Raw genomic sequence first — 13,797 nt, 5'->3', positions numbered from 1 at the left:
TGCCCAAGATCCCAAGAGGAGAATGGAGGAGAAGGGATTGCGGCGTGACCATCCCCCATGGGGGGTGATTTCTCGCTTTCTGTCTCTATGTCTCTCTCTGTCTGTCTGGCGAGTGCACGCGCCCTATAGCGAAAATGTCTCCAAAAAATAAAAATAAAAAATAAATGGAAACATAAACTTTTCTTCCTTTCTGATCCTTCTGGAATTGGAAAGTATTTGGGAATATTTTTATTTTGTGAGAGAAGGGTTATTTGCATAAGTTCAATAATACTTGTTGCATTGATTCAGAAATCAGAAATACTCATCAATGGACAGGGTTTTGACTGGGATGACATATATGAAGATTAATTAGAGAACTAAGAAACTAAGGTGGATCTCAATTAAGCTAACAGAAGCTCTTAGGAAGATGGCCTGGTACTATAAATAGTTCTGCCTGGCAGAGAGGATTAGAGAAGATATATAAAAGAATTTATAACGTAAAATAACCTGGACTTTTCCGGTCCAGCGTGAACCAGTAGAGATTGCAAAAGAGCAACCACACCAGAGAATTATCTTGAGAAAGACTTTGAAGGAAGAAAAAGAGACTAATCTTTGCTAGCAGATGGTATATGACAGAATACACTTGGGCAGGGCTGAATTGAGAAGGTTTATGTGTGACTAGTGTGCTGGGCATTAGCTTTTCAACAATTTGAGTAGTTGACATGTAAATATTTTCTCAAAAGTATTTAAAACCATACTGTTTCTGTTGTTATAGAGTCATAAACATAATTACACAAAATTATAAGAAATATTTTGAAATTTTGAAAGTTGTTTATTAACTTTCAAAACTATGGAGTATGAGTTAAAATGTCTTGATATGTAAAGTAAATGTGGAAAAATGCAAAAATAAATTAAAATTAAAAAACTAAAAAAAATTAGCAAGAAAAAAAATAAATAAAGTAATAATTTGCTGCTGTTTCAGACTTGGATCCTACAAGCCTGTCAATTCTGTCTCCTTTGAGGATGTCCACACAGACAACCACTTACCTCTTTTAGAAAATAATACACATTAGCTGGGACCAGCAGTTAGCATAATGGCTATGTCGCTGGACTCCCATGTAGTTGACCACGGTTCGCGTCCCGTACCTGGTGGCTTAAACTCACGCCGGGTGCGTGTGCGTGCGTGCCCAAGATCCCGAGAGGAGAACGGAGGAGAAGGGATTGCGGCGTGGCCATCCCCCCTGGGGGATGATTTCTCACTTTCTATCTCTCTGTCTGTCTGGTGAGTGCACGCACTCTATAGCAAAAAAATTCTCCAAGAAAGAAAAGAAAAGAATACACATTAGCACCTCCTGAGTAAAGGAGAAGAACTTTTTGCCTGAGACATAAAACCTTTTTTAATATTAAAATATTGTGCAATATATTCAGAGAAAAGAAATTATGGGTGAGAAGCAGGAAACACTTATTTAAAAAAAAAAAGAGAGAGAGAAAAAAGGAACAAAAAAATCCCAAACTGAAGTCTTATACATGTTGTGTCTTTTACAAATGTCCTAGAACTTAAGCAGCTAATCAGTGAATACGTCCAACTGGAGTATTGCTTTGAAGATAACTCCGATACTTTCACAGCAAGTGGGCCCTTGCTTCTTGGTAACAAAAAGCCTGAAGAAAAGAAGTAAACTCACATCCAAAGAAAAAGGCATTGATAAGTGCAAATGTTTGCATCTTTTTGTTTTTAAAAGATAAATCAGAATAAAGTATGTAAAACATAAAAAAATGTAAACTAAAATGAAAATAGATTAAAAATATTTTCTTTATTTTTTTAAAAAAGTATCTTTGGGTTATGGCAAGCTGCTCACGACTGGAATGCTGTGTGGCAGAGGCTCACGGTTGTCCCCTCAGTCACTCACCTTTGAACTCTCAGTGTGTTGATTGGGGGCTTTGAGAAGACTTTGGGCTCCTCCTCTTCCCATCAGATATCCATTCTAGCTCAGGATGACTGAGCTGCAGAGAGACTGGCTTATCACCTGCCACACACCTCTGAATTCTAGAACTTCAGTGTTTTCTGAAGTGCAGGGCGTGCAATGCATGCAGCAAGATCCCTTCTATCTTTTTTAATTAAAGCTCAGCAGCTCAGTCGCAGACATACCTGTTTTCTAGAAACTGGGAGGACTTTGACTCATCAAGACCAGTGACAACAGTGCAGGTTTCTAGCAAGCATCAACAGGTAGAGCAGCAGAGAGATCACCAATCATCTACTCCTGCATGTCTTGAACACTCAGAATTCACTCAAAGAATTTAGAAAGTATAAGTCACCAGATGACTAGAAACCATTGCAGAGGCACAAAAAATAGGTGCAACCAAGAAAATATTTCTCCCCCAAGGGAAAACATGAATTCCTCATCATTCACAGATAGCACAGTGGAACTCGCAGAAATGTCAGAAAAACAAGTCCGAATATTTATAGTGACAAAGGTAAATGAGATGCAAGAGAAAAGAGACAATGAGCTCCAGGAGATGAGGAAGTCCTTTCACGATTTCAAATAGGCTCTTCTGGGGATGGTGTCCAGAGGCACTCAGAATAGTCCAACCTTTGACCTACCAGCATAGGCTTTCCTACGACACAGCCTCCAACCAAACTTGGCTGTCCTGAATTCTGGTAATAGGATTTTTACCTTTATAGCAAGAAGGCTGGGAAAGCACCACAATCTGCGTGCGGCATGTGCCCAGGCCACCTTCGAGGAGTTCGTGCTGTGAGATCAAAAGTTCTTAGGAGGTTGTTTAAAATGAAGAAGCACATTAGCAGAGCCTATGGGGCTCCATGTGCGCTAAATGTGTCCACAACTGGATCAAGAGTGCCTTCCCTATAGAGGAGCAGAAAATCATAATGAAAGTGTAAAGGCCCAAGCACAGAGTCAGAAAGCTAAATAAAAGGATGATGCTTTTTTGAGTAATAAACAAATTAAATGGTTAAAAAAAGAATCAAACAGAATTGTTAAAGATGAAGACCTGTGATACAAGAAATTAAAACCTCCCTCAGAAGTATTAAAAGTAGATGAGATCAGGCAAAAGATCAAATCTTGAATGGAGAAGACAAAACTTCTGACATAGAAAAAAATCACCAAAAAGACTAAGCAAATAACCCAAAATAATGAGGATAATACATGAGAAATACTAGATACCATTAAGCACCCAGACATCTGGATAATTGGTATCCCAGAAGGTGAAGAAAATAATAAGGTCATTGATCATTTATTCTATGAAATTCTGGGAGAAAACTTTCCAGACCTAGAGAGGCAATCAAATATCCAGATCCAAGAAATACAAAAGGCCCCAAATAGAATTAATCCAAGAAGATCTTCTCCAAGGCACATCATAGCCAGATTGGCCAAAGTCACAAAGACAAGACACTAAAATTGTCAAGAGAGAAACATCAAGTTACTTACGAAGGTTACCCATCAAGTTAACATTGAATCTCTCATCAGAAACAATGCAGGCAAGCAAAGAATGAGGAAATATATTCAAAATGTTAAAGGAAAAACCATTTCAACCAAGATTGCTATACCTGGCAAGATTATCCTTCATATGGGAAGAAAACATAAAAACATTCTCAGATAAACAAAACCTGAAAGAATTTATCAACTCCAGACCAGCTCTTCAAGAAGTTTTGAAGAGAGTGCTGTACCAGGAAAACTAAAGTTAGACAGAAACAAGAGAACAAAAAACAACCAAGAAAATGGCTCACTTAATGATAGCAACATGTCTGGAAATAGAGATTATAATGTTGAACATTAATGGATTAAATTCTCTGACCAAGAGACACGGACTGGCTGAGTGGATAAAAAACAGAAACTCTCTATCTGTTGCCTACAAGAAATGCACCTTATGGATAAAGACATATACATAAACTAAAAGTGAAGGGCTGGAAAAAGGTATTCCATGCAAATGGAAATAAAAAATGGCTGGAGTTATGATACTGATTTCAGACAAATATGCTTTAAAAAAAAAAGAATTATTTTTATTTAACTTTATTTATTTATTTATTTAAATCTGACCAGAGAAGGACAGAGTGAGAAAGTGAGAAAGCAAGCCAGGCCCAGGACTCGAACCATGGTCAGCCACGTGGGAGTTCACCATCCTTAACCACCCTACCATTTGCCAGCTCCGACAAAATACTTTAAGAAAAAATCTGTAAGAAGAGACCAAGAAGGGCATTCTATAGTAGTAAAAAGGTTAATTCATCAAGATGACATAAAATTTATAAATATCTATGCACCCAACTCAGGAGCACCTAAATATGTGGGGAAAAAAAAAAAGCCTGCTAGAACTAAAAGGAGAGATAGGTTGCAACACTATAATTGTTAGGGATCTCAATACCCCATTATCTCCTTTAGACAAATACTCTAGACAAAAAATAAGCAGAGAGATACAGGACCTAAAAGACACTATAAATCAAATAAACTTGACAGATATCTATAGAACTTTCCATCCTAAGACCACAAAATATACATTTTTCTCACCCCCACATGGAAGCTTTTCAAAGACTGACCATATGATAGGGCACAAATCAAGCCTTTATAGATTCAAAAGTATACAAACTATATCCAGCATCTTCTCTGATCATGATGGAATTAAACTTGATATTAATTTCAGGAAAAATAATAAAAAATACACAAACACATGGAAACTAAACAACCTACTTCTGAATAACTTCTCAACTACTGAAGAAATTAAGTCTGAAATCAAAAGATCTAGGGAAACAAATGACAATGAGTACACAAGCTTCCATAATCTGTGGGACACAACAAAAGCAGTCATAGAAGAAAATTCATAGCAATGCATGTCCATAAGAAAAAGATAGAAAGGTGGAAATAGACAACCTAACATCATGCTTCATGGAATTGGAAAAAACAAACAAACAAACAAAAATGCCAGGAGAAAAGAAATAATAAAGATTCAAGCAGAAATAAATGAAATAGAAAATAAACTAACTATACAGAAAATAAATGAAAGCAAAGGCTGGTTCTTTGAAAACATGAACAAGATTGGCACACCATTAGCTAGATTAAGAAGAAGAAAGAAAGAAACCAGATAAATCAAATATGTATTGGAACAGGCTATATTGTAACAGACACAATACAAATACAAAACATCATTAGAGGATACTGTGAGCAACTATATGCCAACAAATAAGAGAACATGGAAGAGATGGGCAAATTCCTGGATGCATATAATCTACCAAGATTGAATCAGGAGGACATAGAGAGCCTGAATAGACCCATAATAAGCCAGGAGATCGAATCAGTAATAAATAACCTCCCAACAAACAAAAATCCAGGTCCTGATGGCTTCACTTCTGAATTCTACAAAATTTTTAAAGAAGAATTAACCCCTATCCTACTGAAATTATTCCTAAAGATCAAAAAAGAAGGAAGACTCCCAAATTCATTTTATGAAGCCTTCATCATACTCATTTCCAAAACAGATAAAGATATGACAAAAAGGAAAACTACAGACCAATATCTCTGATTAATACAATTGCAAAAATTTCCAAAAAGATACCTGAAAATAGTAAAAAGATTATTCATAATAACCAGATAGGCTTTATTCCAGGGGGAAGACCATAAACATAATACATAAAATTAACAGAAAAAAAGATTAAAACCATATGATCATTTCAATTGATGCAGAGAAAGCATTAGACAAAATACAACATCTCTTCATAATTAAGAATCTTAGAAAAATTGGCATAGAAGGGTGATTTCTCAACACAATAAAATCCATCTATGAAAAACCTGTAGCTAACATTATACTGAATGGGGAAAAACTGAAAGCTTTTCCACTAAAAACTGGTATAAGACAAAGCTGCCCATTTTCTCCACTCCTTCTCAGTATAGTACTGGAAGTCCTAGCCAATGAAATTAAAAAAGAGAATAATACAAAAAACATTCACACAGGGAAAGAAAAGTTGAAAATATCTTTATTTGCAGATGACATGATAGTATACATAGAAGACCCAAAGGTATCTATGAAAAAAACTTCTCTAAGTAATAAATGAATACAGTAACGTGGCAGGATGCAAAATCAACATACAAAAATCTATAGCATTTCTATATACAAACAACAAGCTGGCCAAGGAAGAACTGAAGAAAGGAATGCCTTTTACCATAGCCACAAAATGCATAAGATACCGAGGAATAAACCTAACTAATGAAGTCAAAGACCTTTACAAGAAAAATTATGAAAATATTTAAAAAGATATTGAAAAAGACACAAAAAAGTGGAAGGACATCCATGCTCTTGAATTGGAAGCATTAATATAATCAAAATGGTAATTCTACCCAAATTGATCTACATATTTAATGCAATTCCAATCTAATTACCAGAGACAGTTTTCACAGAGCTAGAAAAGACAATCATAGAATTTGTCTGGAATCATAAAAGACCCCATATTGCCAAAGCAATCCTGCACAAGAAGGGTGGAGTGGGAGACATCTCACTCCTTGATCCCAAAATAAAGCTGTGATTATCAAAACAGCATGATATTGGCACAAAAACAGACAGGTGGACCAATGGAATAGAATAGAGACCCCAGAAATAAACCCCAAAACATACAGTCAACTGATTTTTATTAAAGGATACCAGTCAATCCAGTGGGAAAAGTAAAACCTCTTTAGCAAATGGTGCTGGAAAAACTGGATATCCACCTGCAGAAAGATGAAACTGGATCCCCATCTTTCACCATTAACAAAGATCAACTCAAAATAGATCAAAGATCTGAACCTAAGACCTCAAACTATAAGACTACTGGTGGAAAACACTGGGGAAACTCTTGGAGACATTAGAGTAGGCAAAGACTTCTTAAATAAGACCCCCAAAACACAGGCAATAATCCCCAAAATAGACCAGTAAGATTACATCAGATTGAGCACAACAAAGGACACAGTAATTAGTATGAATAGACAACCCTCAGAATGGGAGACTATTTTTGTAAAATAGATCTTAGATAAGGGACTGAAAACCAGAATACACAGGGAACTCAAGCAGCTTACCTGGAAAAAAAAAAAAAGAGGTGAACCCAATTAAAAGATGGGAAAATGAGCTGAACAGAAAACTCTCTAAGGAAGACATACAAACAGCCAAAAAGCATATGAGGAAATGCTCAACATCCATCATTATAAGGGAAATGCAGAGTAAAATCACAATAAGACACCACCTAACCCTTGTCAGAATGGCAAAGATTAAAGATACAAAAAAATCATAAGTGTTAACGGGATTATGGTGAAAGGGGAACTCTTCTACACTGTTGGTGAGAGTGTAAATTGGTCCAGCCACTGTGGAAAACAATATGGAGGTTCCTCATAGACCTACAAATAGAACTACCATAGATTCATCAATTCCACACCTGGGTATCTACCCAACGGACTGGAGTATGTTCAGTCAAAAAAGCGCTTGCACATCCATGTTTACTACTGCATTACCCACAGTTTCTAAGACCTGGAGCCAACCCAAATGTCCACGAACAGATGAATACATTGAAAAAGTGTGGCACAAATACTGTATGGAATACTATTCGGTTATAAAAACCAAGACCCTAGAATTTGATAGAAAGTAGTCGAATATGGAAGATTTATTGTTGAGTGAAGCAAGCCGGGTCATGAAAGAGAGACATTGTATGTCTCAACTTAATATATACTGACTGTCTGCACTCTATGGTAGAGACTGAAAGATTGGAGAACATAAAAATCAGTGAAAGTAGCTATGGACACTGGAGATAGCATGGAAGGAGAGTGGGGGAGGAGAAGAGGATAGGGAAGGAAATCAGGGAGAAAAAATAGAGAGGCAAGACATTTGTGGGACACAGAAATGGCTTATTACCTGTTGACGATAATGTGTATAGTATTCTCAGCTGGGCTGGCCTGAGGTGTATTTCATATTGGATAAATTCTCTTTACAAACCAAATGATGTATTGCAATCAAGTGATTAATAATAATAATATGGCATTAAAAATAAATAAGTAAAAGGTTTGGGGTGTGGTGGGGAAGGATCTTTGGGCTAGCAGATGACGTAGCGGTTACATCACTGTACTCCCACATGGCTGACTGCAGTTCAAGTCCTAGACTAAGGGGCTTGAAACTCAAGCATGTTTGCACGTGCCCAGGATCTTGGGAGGAGAATGGAGAAGAAGGGATGGCGGTGTGATTGCTTGCTTTCCCTCTCACTGTCTTTGTCTCACTCGCTCTCTCTTTCTCTTTCTCTCTCCAGCCAGCACATACCAACTAAAGTAAAAACTTCTACCACACACACACATGCACATAAAGTATCTTGACAGGCTTTGCAGGGATCTTACTGTGAGGAGTTGGGATGGCACGGGACTTCTGAATTTCATGCTTGAGATTAATTGCAAGGGTAGAAGACCCAAAGAGTGTAATGTATGTGTCCTTTTTAGCAATTTATTACTTGAAAAGCACATCTTTTTAATTTATTAACATTATTTATTATTGTTGTTCTTATTATTTTTAAGTTTGCTATATGGGACAAGTGCTAACCACAGAGAGACAGCAAGAGACAGAGAGAAGGAAAGTGTGAAAGTAAGTCACCAGGTCCAAGACTCAAACCTTGGTCAGCCATGTGGGAGTCCAGTGCCTTAACCACTGTGTTCCCCGTTGACCCCATCAAAGAACTTCTTCTACACCAAGCCCTTTCCTAGGTGTTTGCCATACTTTGCATTTTTAAAAAATATTTACTTATTCATGTTTTCTGAGAAAGGGAAACAGAGAGAGAGGCACCCCAAAGGATCTCCAGGCCACCATTCCTGCCCGGTCTTCACCTGGGCAACCATGACATGAGCAGGTGCGCTCAGCACGCTGGGGACGAGTGAGGAGAGCCCACTCCCTGCTGGGCCCACGGCAGTCCCACCTGGGGTCCCAGTGTGATACTGACCAGATGGCTGCTAAGCTGCCGGGTGCACACACAATTTCCAATTTATGAGCACGATGGTTTCTGATAGGAAAATGCCTTAGTGCCATCAACAGACAATGGAGACAAGAAGAAAAGCATGTGAAATCTGTGACGGAATAGAAGGCTTAAGCTCAGTTCTGCAGTTTGAGCCCCAGATCTGGAGGCTTGAAAATCATGCTGGGTGAATGTGTGCTCAAAATCCCATGAGGAGAATGGAGGAGAAGAGATCGCGGTGTGAATGTCACTCTTGGGGTGTGATTTCTCACTTACCCTCTCTGCATCAGTCCATGTTTCTCACCAGCAAGAACATGTGCTCTATGACAAGCCTCCCCCCACCACACACACAGAAATTATTGTCATTCTTGGGCTCCAGATATCACACACTTGGTGCCTAGAGGATGGGTCTCCCTAGTATGTTTATCTGACATCCTGAAATAACCAACCTTGTTAAAAACCTGAGAAAAAAAAGAGAACAGAAAAGGAGTTACAAAGGGATCCAGATCTTTGGCTTGAGGGGTTTTTTTTGCCAGCTCTTGTCTTCTTAAACCACAGCTGCAGAGAACAAGGGGACTCCTCTATCAGGCCTGAGGTCACATCCAGACCTTCTCCCTGGGAGTCGTGTTCAATGAGGAGGAGAATCGGTAACCAGAATTATTCAGCATTTGCTCCTCCTGAGCACAGGCCTCAGTGCTCTGCATCACTGGTCCCAAACACAACTCATTGTAACCCCCCAAAATAAATGTGGGATTTATAAACAACTCCACAATACAGATGAGGACACCGAGGCCCAGAAACACTAACTTGGCACACCTAGGTCCATCTGAGTGGGAAAGCTGCAGTGGTAACCACTGTGAGGCCCCACACACTTAGGGAGGAGCTGGATTCCATCATGAGACAGACAAGGAGAGAGCTCTCTCCAGGACAGTCACGACTTGTCAGTGGACCCTGGCTATTCGATTGCATTAAGACCTGAAGGGTCCTAGGGTAGCTGGTGGAGGTGACTTTGGAATGATGGGACTCACTGACTTGCACACACAGGGGTACAATGCAAACACATGGAAATCTCCCCAATTGCTTAACACTCTGAGTTAGCCAGAGGGTAGCCAGCAGACGGGTATCCATTTTTACAGAGGCAGCCAGGGGACTGGCACTGAGTTCCAGAGGCAGGGGAGAGGGGGAGGTTCAGGAAGAGCAGTGGATGGATAAGAAGGGGACATTTTGGAGTTCTCTGCATGAAGAAAGTTATGATAAACCCCTTTTTAAACATTGATTGGGGGCCATCATGTGGCATGGTGATTAAAGTGTTGTACTCACACAGGGTAATAAACCCCTTTTTAAACATTGATTAGGGGCCATCATGTGCCATGGTGATTAAAGTGTTGTACTCACACAGGGTCTACCATGGTTAAACTTCCAGATCCAGCAGCATAAATATCACACAAGATATGTGTGTGCGTGAGCAAAATCCTAAGAAAGGAATGGAGGAGAAGGGATTGCAGTGTGGTCATCCCTGCTAGGAGGTGATTTCTCACTTTCCCTCTCCCTGTCTCTGTCACATGCATGCACCCTTTGGCAAAGAAAAAAGAAAAGAAAAGAAAAGAAAAGAAAAGAAAAGAAAAGAAAAGAAAAGAAAAGAAAAGAAAAGAAAAGAAAAGAAAAGAAAAGAAAAGAAAAGAAAAGAAAAGAAAAGAAAAGAAAAGAAAAGAAAAGAAAAGAAAAGAAAAGAAAAGAAAAGAAAAGAAAAGAAAAGAAAAGAAAAGAAAAGAAAAGAAAAGAAAAGAAAAGAAAAGAAAAGAAAAGAAAAGAAAAGAAAAGAAAAAAGAAAAGAAAGGAAAGGAAAAGAAAAGAAAAGAAAAAAGAAGAGAAAAGAAAAGAGAAAGAAAAAGAAAAGAAAAAAGAAAAGAAAAGAAAACTGAGTCAGGCAGTAATACAGAAATAAACTTATATCTGCTGATTTTCTTAAGAATGGGAGATATTGGTCAATCACACATCAGAAATAAAGATCCTGGAACTGCTAAATATATAGCCAAAATGGTATCAGATTTTGTGCTTTCTGGGCATCATTATTGCCTAGGCCTTCCTCCTTTAGTCACGTAGCCCTGCATTCTTTTCTAACTTTAACAGAAACCCTCTTGAAAGAATGTTAGTTGCCTTAAATAATTTATGAACTGTCCTGATGACCTCTAACACTTGCCCTTTTCATTGGGCAGTTTCAGTTTTTACCCAAATCTGTTCTTCCCGGCGTATAACCCTTGTAAGTTTCCTAGTAAAGCTCTTCGTTCTCCACAGATTCTGCGTTTGGGATCAATTGGTATCTGGACTGTCCGTCTGAGGAAGTCTCGTCTGTCATGTCCCCAGGTCCCTCCAGGGTCCCAGCACCCCAGGTGTGGGAAGGCAGCTTTCTCTCTGCTCCTCCTGGTCCTCGGTCCACACACAGGAGGTTCCCCCAGTCCTGCTACTCACGGTGTGGCTCTGCTGACTAGGTTAGAGAGGAGGACACTGGGGCTGGGGAAGGGCCTGTGGAAAGGCGGCTTCTCAGGCTCACCCCAACCTGCTAATTTCAAGCCAGCATGTCACCAGGTCCCCAGGGTGTGCAGGCACGTTAGTCTGATAAGCAGCTTTGCTGAGCGTTTTGGCCCAGGCGGAAAAAATAAGAAGCCTGAGCAAGAGGGAATTATGCAAGAATTGCTCCTTCCCTTCCTCATTCTTGTCCCCAGCACATCAGCTGCCACCTCTCAGCTTGGTCGTAGGAGCTGGCAGCCCCCAGAGTCCCACAGTTGCCCTCTTCTCAAGGTTAGGAAGATGAACCGACTCGGCCTCTCCATGGCTCTCCTGGTCCTACTGGCCATCCTGGGGGTGAGCGCCCTTGGGTTCAACACCATTGAGAATGGGACCACAGCCCCTTCCAAAGGTGAGCTCTCTTCTGTGATCTGGGGGCTGAAAATGAGGGACAATCAGTTTTCTCAGGACAGTTAGAAATTTTCACTCTGGGGACATTTCCCCACTCTTACAAAGCTCACCATGATGTTTTCACCTCTTTCCAAAGTGTCACACCAGGTGCTCATCAGGCAACTGGGCCAACCAAAGGGCCTGTCTGAGCCTCCCCCTGCTCCCGCTCTGCCCTCCTGAGTCCCTGCACCTCCCCTGAGCCTCACTGTGGTGTAATCACAAGGGCTGAGCCGGGGAATGCTGTTCCTAGAACCCTCTACGTACAGTGCTAGGTGTGCTAACGCACTGGCTCAAGGCAGGGCACCTGTGGGGCATCAGTATGGGACTGGTGGCTTCAAAGGCCAAGATGGTGAGCAGAGGGTTAGAACCTTCATCTGCAGCTGTGACCCCAGGGAGGGAACCCTGACTCCAGGAAGGAAGAGGGCCTGACATGGAGTTCAGTCCCCACTAGCCACTAATTTCCTCAGTCATGCCTTCCTAAGGAAACAGAATTAAACCCCTCCACTGTGGTTTTGGAGAGCTTCCCAGTGAGTGACCATATGGACGTGCTGGGAGGGTGGTTACCCCAGAGAGGACACGGCATCCCCAATCTTGCCCTGTGCATCTCTTCCACATGGGCTATTCCTGAGGTGTAGCCATTATAATAAGCTGGCAACAGTAAACAAAGTGCTCTCTGACTCAGTTTAGGAATTGACACATTGAAGGAGCCCCAAACTTTATAGCCGTCAGTGAGACATCTGTGTGGCCCATATATGGTCTTAGGAATCAACCCTCCAGGCTCACTTGTTTCTGACCCTTGGTGTCTGGGGTGAGGCTCAGGAACAGGACATAGGAGAGTCAGGCAGTGCCCTGGGGACCCTTACCAACCACCTTCATGGCCAGAACTCCCTGTCACAGCCGGCACTTCAGTGGTTGGGTTGAGGCTTAATAGTCCCTGGTGCTGGCCTCCCTCGTCTTAGCTGTGTGGCCTGAGCCAGTCTCTGGTGCTCCCTTTCCTCCTCTGTACAGGGGGATTCCTACTACACTATTCCTTAAAAGTATCGCCAGGAATGAACATGACCAGTTTCATCATGGGTGCCTCCGTGGCTGACTAGTGATGGGCTGCCTGAGAGAAGCCAGAGCCCACCCAGTGACCGCATTTCCAATCTCCAGCCTGAAACATGGCGGGCACCTTTCCAGTGCCGAAGACCTGAGGGGCTGGAGGCCTGGATGAAGGGGAGTGCAGCATGGCCAGGCCATGGGAGGGTGCTCAGGTCTCTTCCACTTTGACTCTGTGTCTCCATCTTCCACATGCTCCATCATGATTAAAGATCAAAATGTTTAATTGCACTGTATGTCCCTTCACTCCTGTTTATACTAAGATGTCTTGTTCTCTGTGATGTGTACTCCCTCACTCCCTAAGGGGAAACACTCTCGAGTCAAATAACGGTTTCATTTTCCTGTTACACAATAAGTCAGAACGGTCTAACAGTGACCAGGGCATCTGCTCAGCCTGGGGCAGCTGTAGACAGAGAGGAAGAAATGCATTCTGCATCTCCTGAGCGTGCGGAGGCTCTGCTGGGTGGGCTAGGTGGCTCGGCAGGCTGCTAGGATAGGAGTAAGAACTCAGGGCTCTAATGTGAACTATCCTCTTGTGCCAACTCCATGGCCTACTGGTTAAAGGGAGCCACATTCTGTATGGGCCACTGTGGTTCAGATCCCAGCCCTGGTGGCTTGACAACCTACTTGCCCCATGCATGTGTATGATTGGCCAAATCTCAACAAGATGGAGCAATGGAGGAGCAGGGACTGTGGCGTGACAGTGACCTACTGGAAGGTTCTTTCTCTTTCTCCCTCTCTCTGTCTCTCTGTCTCTCTCTGGTGAAGACACCACCATGTGACTGAAAATAAAAAGGAAAAAAAAAAAAAAA

The 13,797-nt window shown here is 41.1% G+C and overlaps 2 pseudogenes; both read left to right on the top strand.

Moving 5' to 3' along the window:
• The window catches only part of LOC102486757 (endoplasmic reticulum-Golgi intermediate compartment protein 2-like), a 4,132-nt pseudogene extending 3,080 nt beyond the window's left edge, over window positions 1-1,052 (top strand).
• Window positions 1,053-1,419: 367 nt separating this feature from the next.
• LOC106735491 (60S ribosomal protein L34 pseudogene) lies at window positions 1,420-2,907 on the top strand (annotated as a pseudogene).
• The last annotated feature ends 10,890 nt before the right edge of the window (window positions 2,908-13,797 follow it).

This window comes from Tupaia chinensis, unplaced genomic scaffold (genome assembly GCF_000334495.1).
Source record: "Tupaia chinensis unplaced genomic scaffold, TupChi_1.0 Scaffold000411_1, whole genome shotgun sequence".
NCBI classification, from domain to species: domain Eukaryota; kingdom Metazoa; phylum Chordata; class Mammalia; order Scandentia; family Tupaiidae; genus Tupaia; species Tupaia belangeri.
Note: the sequence above shows the minus strand (reverse complement) of the source record. Positions and strands in the feature narration are given on the sequence as shown.